The sequence below is a fragment of the Lipotes vexillifer genome, unplaced genomic scaffold, assembly GCF_000442215.2.
Source record: "Lipotes vexillifer unplaced genomic scaffold, Lipotes_vexillifer_v1.1 scaffold387, whole genome shotgun sequence".
NCBI lineage: Eukaryota > Metazoa > Chordata > Mammalia > Artiodactyla > Lipotidae > Lipotes > Lipotes vexillifer.
Window position 1 is genome coordinate 1,778,008 of NW_006795399.1, and position 9,270 is coordinate 1,787,277.

At 41.5% G+C, this 9,270-nt stretch overlaps 1 non-coding gene across 1 annotated transcript; it reads left to right on the forward strand.

The window, feature by feature from the left end:
• Nucleotides 1–8,774: 8,774 nt before the first annotated feature.
• On the forward strand, nt 8,775–8,847 carry TRNAG-CCC (transfer RNA glycine (anticodon CCC)). The gene has a single exon. It is a non-coding gene; the product is annotated as a tRNA-Gly (tRNA).
• Nucleotides 8,848–9,270: the final 423 nt, after the last annotated feature.

Below are 9,270 nucleotides of genomic sequence, written 5' to 3' on the forward strand. Positions count from 1 at the left end.
CTTTCCCTATGTTCTACATCAAGATATCTGAAACTTTCATCTAGTTGTTGGCTAAAAACAAACAAACAAACAAAAAATAACAACACAAGGACCAGTATTCCTTGTGAGTTGCAAGTTAAGAATTAAAGCTCAGAGGTCACTGACCACTGATTTCTAGAATCTAGCACTAGACTATTATTCTTGCTTTTAAGCAGTCAATTTTATTTTCCTGAATTATGCATTAATAGTAGCATGAAAGCAACACTTTGTTGTTTTGTTTGCTTGTTTGTTTTAACAAACACATATTTTATTTACTTAATTTGTCATCATCCATCTCAGAGTAAAATATCTCTTGTGGCACTGTGGGCTAAATTACAAATGAATGGGAACATTAGCAAATGAGAACACTGCAGTTATTTCATTATAATGTGATTCAATTTTCTTCTCCAAATGTTTGTTTTACAGCCCAGCTCTTCAGGAAAAGGGCACAGAGGCCACTTGGATAAGTACAGCAACCCAGACTTTCTTTTATTTTTTTAAATTTCATTTATTTTTGGCTGTGTTGGGTCTTCGTTGCTGTGCTCGGGCTTTCTCTAGTTGCGGGGAGCGGGGCTACTCTTTGTTGTGGTGTGCCTGCTTCTCACTGCAGTGGCTTTCTCTTGTTGCGGAGCACAGCTCTAGGCACGTGGGCTTCAGTAGTTGTGGCACATGGGCTCAGTAGTTGTGGCACACGGGCTTAGTTGCTCCGCGGCATGTGGGATCTTCCCAGACCAGGGCTCGAACCCGTGTCCCCTGCATTGGCAGGTGGATTCTTAACCATTGAGCCACCAGGGAAGTCTCCCATACTTTCATTTTATATCAACAAAGATGAAGATACAATCATTCAAGACCAAAAATGAAGTATAAATGGAAGATTGGAAGATATATTTTTCCAGCAGGTTCTCTTTTAAAAAATTAACAGTATTCAAATGCATTCCAAATTCAGGGGTTGAAGTGTCCAGAGCTCTGAAAAGTCTGAGACTTTTTTCCCTATTCACAACATAACAAGTTACCCAGCCACATTTTCATAGGTGCTGGCAGAAGACATGAGACTCCTGGGTCAGATACAAAGGACTCATAGCACAGCAAGCAGCATGAGCTTTGTGTTCATGGCAGGGCCACTCTCCCTCCCATGCCCACATCACATAGAGACAGTGTGGAACAGCCACAGTGGATACTGAGCAAGGGGTTTGCATCACAGCTGAAGAATCCCAAGCTTAGGGATCCCAAATCTCCTATAATGTGCTACAAGCAAACCTACGCCAACCTTTGCCCCAGAAGGGCACATTATCTTTATTATACAGAAAAGTAAGCAAATCTAATCTCTGCTCCATAGAGAAACGTGATTCCTGTGTTTCAAGGCTATTCTCTGTATAAACATTCTGAAAAGATAATCCAGTGCCAGTGCCTCTGCTAACAAGACATGCAGAGAGATCCATGGAGGATGGTCCCCCAGCATGAAGTTCATTATGAAGCAGCCCATCAAAGTTGATTCTAGTTCACATAGTAATGAATGAAAGCACATTTTTGTTTATTCTCTAATAATCCACCTCCTCCCAATTAGACTCTGAACTCCTAGAAGGAAGAGATAGCCTGGTTTGTCTCCATATCTCCATGGCATAGTTCAGAACCCTGCACACCTAGTAAGTGCATTATAGATGTTTAATAAGTGAGCAAATGATTGGGACCACACAGCAAAATTTACTTTATGATAATCTAAAGATATAAAATACGTCACATGAGGGAGGAATTAATTTTAATATTCATTCCTTATTATATTCAGGAATAAACTGATCCTTAATACACATGGGTACCCATGTGTACCAAAGCCTGTAGACAAAAGTTTTCATTAAATTTTTCTTAAAAGCTATTTTATGATTATGTCTTAGAATAAGGAGCTTTTGCCAGGCAAAATGGTTACTTAGTGTGCTGTTAAACTAGCTAAAATAGTTCCTTGGCCTAGGTCTCATCTCGGTATTTATTTATGGAATAAATGGCTGGTGGTTAAATTGAGTAAGTCTTACACGGTTTTGTGTAACCACCAAAAGTGATCACTTAGAAATACTGAAGTAGCCACTAGCAGAAGAAGTCGGAACATTTCAACATCTAGTCCTCATATCTTAACCCTTACCTCCCAAATAAAGTGCTGATCTCTTGGATTTAGTTTCCATTCTTGTGGATCATCTTAAGGATGTATGGATGATAAGAATCATCATATATATAAAACAACAAAAATAATGACAAGGCAGGTCTTAAAATTGTCTTCGACTTTTAAGGCATCTAGTAAAATGATGCTGGAGCTTAGAGGCTAAAACTTAGAATGACTGCCAAGGTCCTGGTCCAGGCACTAGGCAGGAAGTCTAAGATTCCTGATCTATTATGGCTCCCAGGATGGGCCCAGAACCAGGAGGGAGGTAGAGAGGACACCGACATAAATCCATGGGCGTGTTTATAATGCATTTAATGGACTTACATGATACAGTAACATTCATCCTGGAGTTGACAAAAATCAAGCTGGTGAAGGACATTTGAAGTGTCCATTTGAAAATACCACATTGACTTAGAGTAGATCTGTGGCCAAGGTCCAGCGCCCCCTGTTTACCTATGTGAGCTTGGGTTACTTAAATAATCTGTAGAAATATCTGTAGTAATACCCACCTCACAGGTCTGCTTTAGGTATTGAGTGAATTAATAGATGTGAAAGGGCTTCACATATTATGATATGAATGGTGATTATTATCATTGCTCAGATGACATGATATGAAGGCTATTTGGTTGGGTTAGTGGCATGACGGAATAGAAAACTACCCCATTCAGGCCTTCACTAAAAAGTAAACCAGGCAACCAGGATTTTGGCAAAATTGATAGAAGGACTACCAAATGAAAAACTGAGAACAAATCAGATATCTCTCTGTAAATATTATAATGGCCTTGAAATGTCTAAAGGTTACCTGTAATATTTCAGCTATGTGATTTCCAGATTGCGCAGCAGATTGGTTTCCAGAACTGCAGTAGAATTAATTTGTTTAGATTAACTTTTGAGCAGATCTGTATCCTAAAAGCCTATCACCCTACATTAAGCCACCAGGTTAAGCACAGAGGCTCCTCAAGAATGGCTTCTCTATCTTGTGACTTGTTACTTATTTTAGCCTTTCTCACCTCCACTGAAATCTTGGAAATACACAGATCAGAGACCACAGAAAATAACTTTAGTACCTGTGCATAATTATAACGCTAAATACAAATAGCACTTGTTCCATTAGTATAAGTGGTACAATTTTTGTGGCGATAATAAATGATGATCCCCTTTTTAAGTGACTTCTTGCGGCCCCTCCCGTTGTGGAGCACAGGCTCTGGACACGCAGGCTCAGCGGCCATGGCTCACAGGCCCAGCCGCTCTGCGGGAGCGGGGCACGAACCCACGTCCCCTGCATCGGCAGGTGGACTCTCAACCACTGTGCCACCAGGGAAGCCCTAAGTGACTTCTTAAATGTGTGAAATAAACAGGATGTGGTAAGTTGGGAAAAAAAAAATGTTTTGACTCATCTAAAACATTTCTGCACCTTTTGGTATTTCTCCAAGGATGTACATTTTTCTTGGAGGCTTAATGAAGGGACTAGCACACAGTGTATGATTAATACATGTTGAATGGAAGGAAAAAAAAGAAAGGAAGACGGGGAGGGAATGGGGAAGGAAAAACGGAGGGATAAAGAAAATAAGGAAGAAAAGAGAGAGGGAAGGAAAGAGGAAAAGAAGGGAAAGAAGGAGGAAAGAATGAAGGAAGAGAGAAGAAGAGAAAAAGAGAGAGAGGAAACGGAGGGGGGGGTGGAGGAAAAAGAAGGAAGGGAAGAAGCAAGGGAGGCAGGAGAGGAGGGAGGAAAAACTCCTGTCGTACAGAATGTTAACGAACTGCAACCTTCAGTTACCAACCAAGAAAGTCAGTTTGAATTCAGTTATCAAATGACCCGGCACAACGTAACTTCTCTCACTGTGGTCAATCTAGCAACTCCGAGAATCAAAGCAGGGCACTTGCTTTTTGCGTCAACCATTTCGACAGACCTGTGAATGTGTGAACACTTCTTAATTCAACCCATCCCTGAGCCTCAACAAACTCCTCCTCCCCCTCTGCCCTTCACTCCCTGCTTTCCCTCCCTCTCACTCCACAGTGGGCTCTGCCCAGTGCCTGAGCCTGACTCCAGTCTGAAGCTGTGCCTTGTCTCTGAGCCTTAGGGAAATGTTGAGTTTTGTGGTCAACTGGGATAAGAATGTCACTGACCCCATTGCTTAGTAATTTAAATTTTTAAATGTTAATGAGTATCTAAAAGAAAAACCATATCAAACAGTCTTGGCATTAAACTGTTCCCCCTTCTAAATGGCAGCATTAAATTGGCTACATCCAATTATCTTGTACCTACTATTAAGCTGTTGCTTTCTACTGCGGTCATGTTTTCATCATCAATGTCCAACAAAGACAACTCATGCAATCTTGCATCACGATTTGGGGGAGGCCCTAACAATTTCTAATTAGCTTCCCCTTGATCAATAATTCTAGACGAGTGCCAATTTAATCAGGCCTTTGGTGCACAGAAGGTATCACTTACTTTAGTAGATCAGAGCAATGGAGGGTTGGTTGCTGGGTTTTCTCTTTTTTTTCTTTCTTTTTTTCTTTATCATAGAATAAAGAAAGCCCTCTTGTGGGCTCTTACTCCACACAAATACATCCTCATCTGAAGTCCTGAAAAGAAAGCATTGACTTTGCCATAAAAGACATGCTAACTATTAGTTGTGATACTGACACTGCTTATGCACCTAATTGATGACTTGCACACTGTTCCGCACCCTTACTTTCACCCTCAACCTTTCTCTCCCCTGGGCCCTGTTTGTCAGCTGTGTAATTGCCTCTTGTTGATGGTCTCCCCAAATATCCAGATTCTTTAATCTTTCTTTTACCACTCAATGTTGCACCATCAGCTTTTTGTTAATCTCCTCTGATGCATATCGACATGCCCTTCCTTCATCCTTCCAGGCTCTTTGATCTCCTCTTTAGCCCTCTTCCTGTACCTAAGAGAATAAGCCTAGCACCAGTGGCTGCCTCCTTTCCACCTACTTTGTCCTCTTGATCTCTGAATTCCCATTTCTCTTAAGCCTTTCTGATGTTTTTCTGGGCTTTTAGATTGTTAGTCAATGTCTCTTCTCCTTTTAGTTTATTCATCATTTTTACTTCATTTTTACTTCCATTTAAGCTTTCATTTATTCAGCAGAAGGTATTGATTGCCTATTACGAACCAGATCCTGCCTATAAAATCTCCATACCGATTATATCAACCACAGATTCCTATGCATCATTCATATCTAAACTTGCCATTTCTTGATATACATACGTTTTGTGGATAAATAGTGAAAGTTAGAGGATGAAAGCCCTTCTCGGTTACCTATGTGAGCTTGGGTTACTCACAATTCATGGGAGCACAGCTCTGTTAGTGGAGCACATAAATTATGAGTGTGTGACATTAACACTGCTTGTGCACAACTGCTTGCTGAAGGGATGAGTAATGTTTGGGGAGGTGGGAGAGGAAAACTTAGCCTGGAATGACTAGCACAGCTCCACAGATTCTTTCAGAACTGCCGATACTCGCTTTCTCTATGGCAGAATATAACCCTTATCTAGCTTTAAAGGTCAAAACAATGAAGAAAATAATTGACATCATACCTTCATTTTATTAAAAATTACCTAAGCCTGTGATTGCTAGATTGCATTATTTCAGTTCTCAGTCATCCAGGTCCTCTGGGCATAGCAGAGGACAATTTTTTTTTTTTTTACATCTTTATTGGAGTATAATTGCTTTACAACGGTGTGTTAGTTTCTGCTTTATAACAAAGTGAATCAGCTATACATATACATATATCCCCATATCTCTTCCCTCTTGCGTCTCCCTCCCTCCCACCCTCCCTATCCCACCCCTCTAGGTGGTCACAAAGCACCCAGCTGATCTCCCTGTGCTATGCGCTATGCGGCTGCTTCCCACTAGCTATCTATTTTATGTTTGGTAGTGTATATATGTCCATGCCACTCTCTCACTTTGTCACAGCTTACCCTTCCCGCTCCCCATATCGCAGAGGACAATTTTTAATAGAAGCCTTAAGAAAAAGGGAAGGAAGAAAAACAATCAGAAGGAGAGAAAAAGAATCGTGGAAATCTGGTTGTAGGGTTTATACAGAAAGATCTTTATTTTGGATGGTGCTGCACTGACTTCTATGATAAACGTAGTTTATGATCGTCTCAGTTGAGGAGATTTTCGTTCTCTCTTAAAGAGTGCTCCACAGCTAAGCTAACTGCTCTTACAATTCAAGAAGAGGGATGTTTAAGTCGATCTCCCTCTCAAAGTAACTGAAATTCAAAAAATGGAAGGCATTAAAAGTAAAAACTCACTTCACCAAAAGGACAATTTGGGGTGTATGAAGGAACAGTTTGTACTTTTGCTGAGTTCGGAAAAGATTCTTTTAGAGGGCAACTATGAAATTGAGTAGTGAAGCAGCAACTTAGTAAAATTGCTGGCTGGAGGGCAAGCCTGCTTTTATCCGTTGCATCTCATCCACAGCCCAGGAACACCCAGCAAGATTGTTTGCCGAAGTGCTACACTGCCATCTGCAGGAACTGTCTCACCTGAGCGCGACATCCTGGGTCAGGTCACACCACCCGGCATGTCTCCTTTTGGTGTGCTATCTTTACTAGAAGACTACACTTAATTTTTCATTAAGAGTAATCACTCTGTGAAAAGCCCAGGTCGTCATCAATTTAACGTCAGCAAGCAAGGGACTAAATAACCTTAAGGGGTACGTTTCCTTGTTGCAGGGAGAGCTATTCTTAAACCTAAAAGACTTCCTTTAAAAAACTTAATAAATCTTGGGCTTCCCTGGTGGCGCAGTGGTTGTGAGTCCGCCTACCGATGCAGGGGACACGGGTTCGTGCCCCGGTCCGGGAAGATCCCACATGGTGCGGAGCGGCTGGGGCCGTGAGCCGTGGCCGCTGAGCCTGCGTGTCCGGAGCCTGTGCTGCGCAACAAGAGAGGCCACACCAGTGAGAGGGCCACGTACCGAACTTAATAAATCGGTAATGCATCTACTGTATTGTTCTTCGCTGTCAAAGTATGATTATACAAACAACAAGCACTTAGCTAGGAGCAGACCATTTTCCTTGACCCTCATTTCTAAAATATTCTCCAAATAAGGAGCTCATTTACGTGTAGAGCCATGTGAATAGGATGCCCTTTAAAAAAAAAAAAAAAAAAAAAACACTTTTATATTTGGTATTTGAAACATGATTAGAGGTTCCTATCTCTACAGCACAGCTTAACCCAAGGCAGTCTACATAGCCTTGGTCCCCAGATGACGGTTTGGGGTCAGCAGGTGAAGTCCCATGTAGAGCAATACCGAATTATTCTAGAGTTGAGACTCCTACAAAGGTAATTCCATATTTATTCATACAGTTGCTCCCTTAGAGCAGGATAAATTTTTCATATGCGACCAAAGATGACCAATAAATGCACAAAAAGCTCAGTATCAAATGAAACAGTAACTCCCAGGCTGGTTTGACAGCACTGTCTCTGCTCTGATAGTAAGTCTGTGTGCCTGATTTGATAAACCACAGACAACAGTATGCTAAACCGTTCCAGATCCTCTCCTTTTTGCTCCACACAAATGCTCAAAAGACAACAGTTTTTTAAACATAGCAGAAGCACATTTAAGAGGATACAGAGGCCCCAGAAAATGTGAGGTTTCTTTCCCCACTTTCTGGTGGATCAACTGTAACAGCAACGTTGACTTATTGAAAATGATATGAAAATCAGAAGGATAATTAAAGCTCATTTCTACTTGAAGCAGCAGCCTGGAATTTTCATTGAATTTACACAAACTAGAGAAAAATCAAAGTTGGCACTATCTCATTTTGAGGTTTTTTACTCCTACCAAGAAGGTCCATTTTCGCAGTGGCAAGGAGATGGAGGGCATGGTGTCGTGTATGTTTATTGCTGATGCTTCCTACCACTGTTTTTCTTCCCTCTGTTTCATCTTTTTAATTTTTTTAATTGACTTAACCTTGCTCTATTGTTTGCATCTTTGAAAGAAACTCTAAATCCTTTTTAGGATACGGTGAGAAGAAAAATAAATAGGTATATGAATTTTGCATCTGCAATTTGTGATGGTCCTCAGATTTTCACTGTTAATCTTATCTCTCTCTGGAATTCTACAGATCTGTTCAAATGGACAAAACCAATCACGTCAGTCATGAATCCAGTCACTTCCTATGACTGACCTAGTGTGGTTCGATGTGTAGCTTCCCTTGCCCAGGCAAGAGGCCATGTGTGCAGCCAGTTCACCATGGCCCCCATGCAAGGAACTTCAGCAAGACCTTCAGAACCAGGGGTCTTCCATCTGTGGATTACTTTCCTGGGGCTGCCAAAACAAATGACCACAAACCGGCTGGCTCATAACAACAGAAATGTATTCCCTCACAGTTCTGAAATCAAGGTATCCCCAGGCCCATGCTCTCTCTGAAGCCTTTAGAAGAGGGTCCTTATTTGACTCTTCTAGCTTCTGATGTGGCCAGCAACCTTGGTGTTCCCTGGCTTGGAGGTGCCTCACTCCAAACTCTGCCTCCTTCTCATGGCCGTCTCCCCTGTGTCTCTGTCTTCACATGGTGTCCTCCTCTCTATATCTGTGTCCAAATATCCCTTTTCTTAGAAGGCCACCAGGGGACCTCCCTGGTGGTCCAGTGGCTAAGACTCTGCACTCCCAATGCAGGGAGCCCAGGTTCGATCCCTGGTCAGGGAACTAGATCCCACATGCAGCAACTAAAATAAATAAATAAATAAATAAATAAATAAATAAATAAATAAATAAATAAATAAAATAAAGAAGGACCCCAGTCACTGGATTAGGGTCCACCCTAATTCAGTATGACCTCATTTTCACTTGATTTTGTCCACAAAGGTCTTTTACCATATAAAGTCATCTGGGAGATACCAGGCAGGTATGGATTTGGGGGGATACTATTCAACCCAGTACAATGTGTGGAACTGGAATAATGGTAGCTACCAGAGACAGCTGTGTGACAATACACGGGCCTCTCCATGGCACATACTGAGCACAGACTTAAAATTTAACCACGCCTGCCTCTACTTCTCATAGTCTTGTCCACAGTGATGATTGTTCTATCAGAAGCCCAAACTCAATTGTCTTCTTTGCTTTTATTTT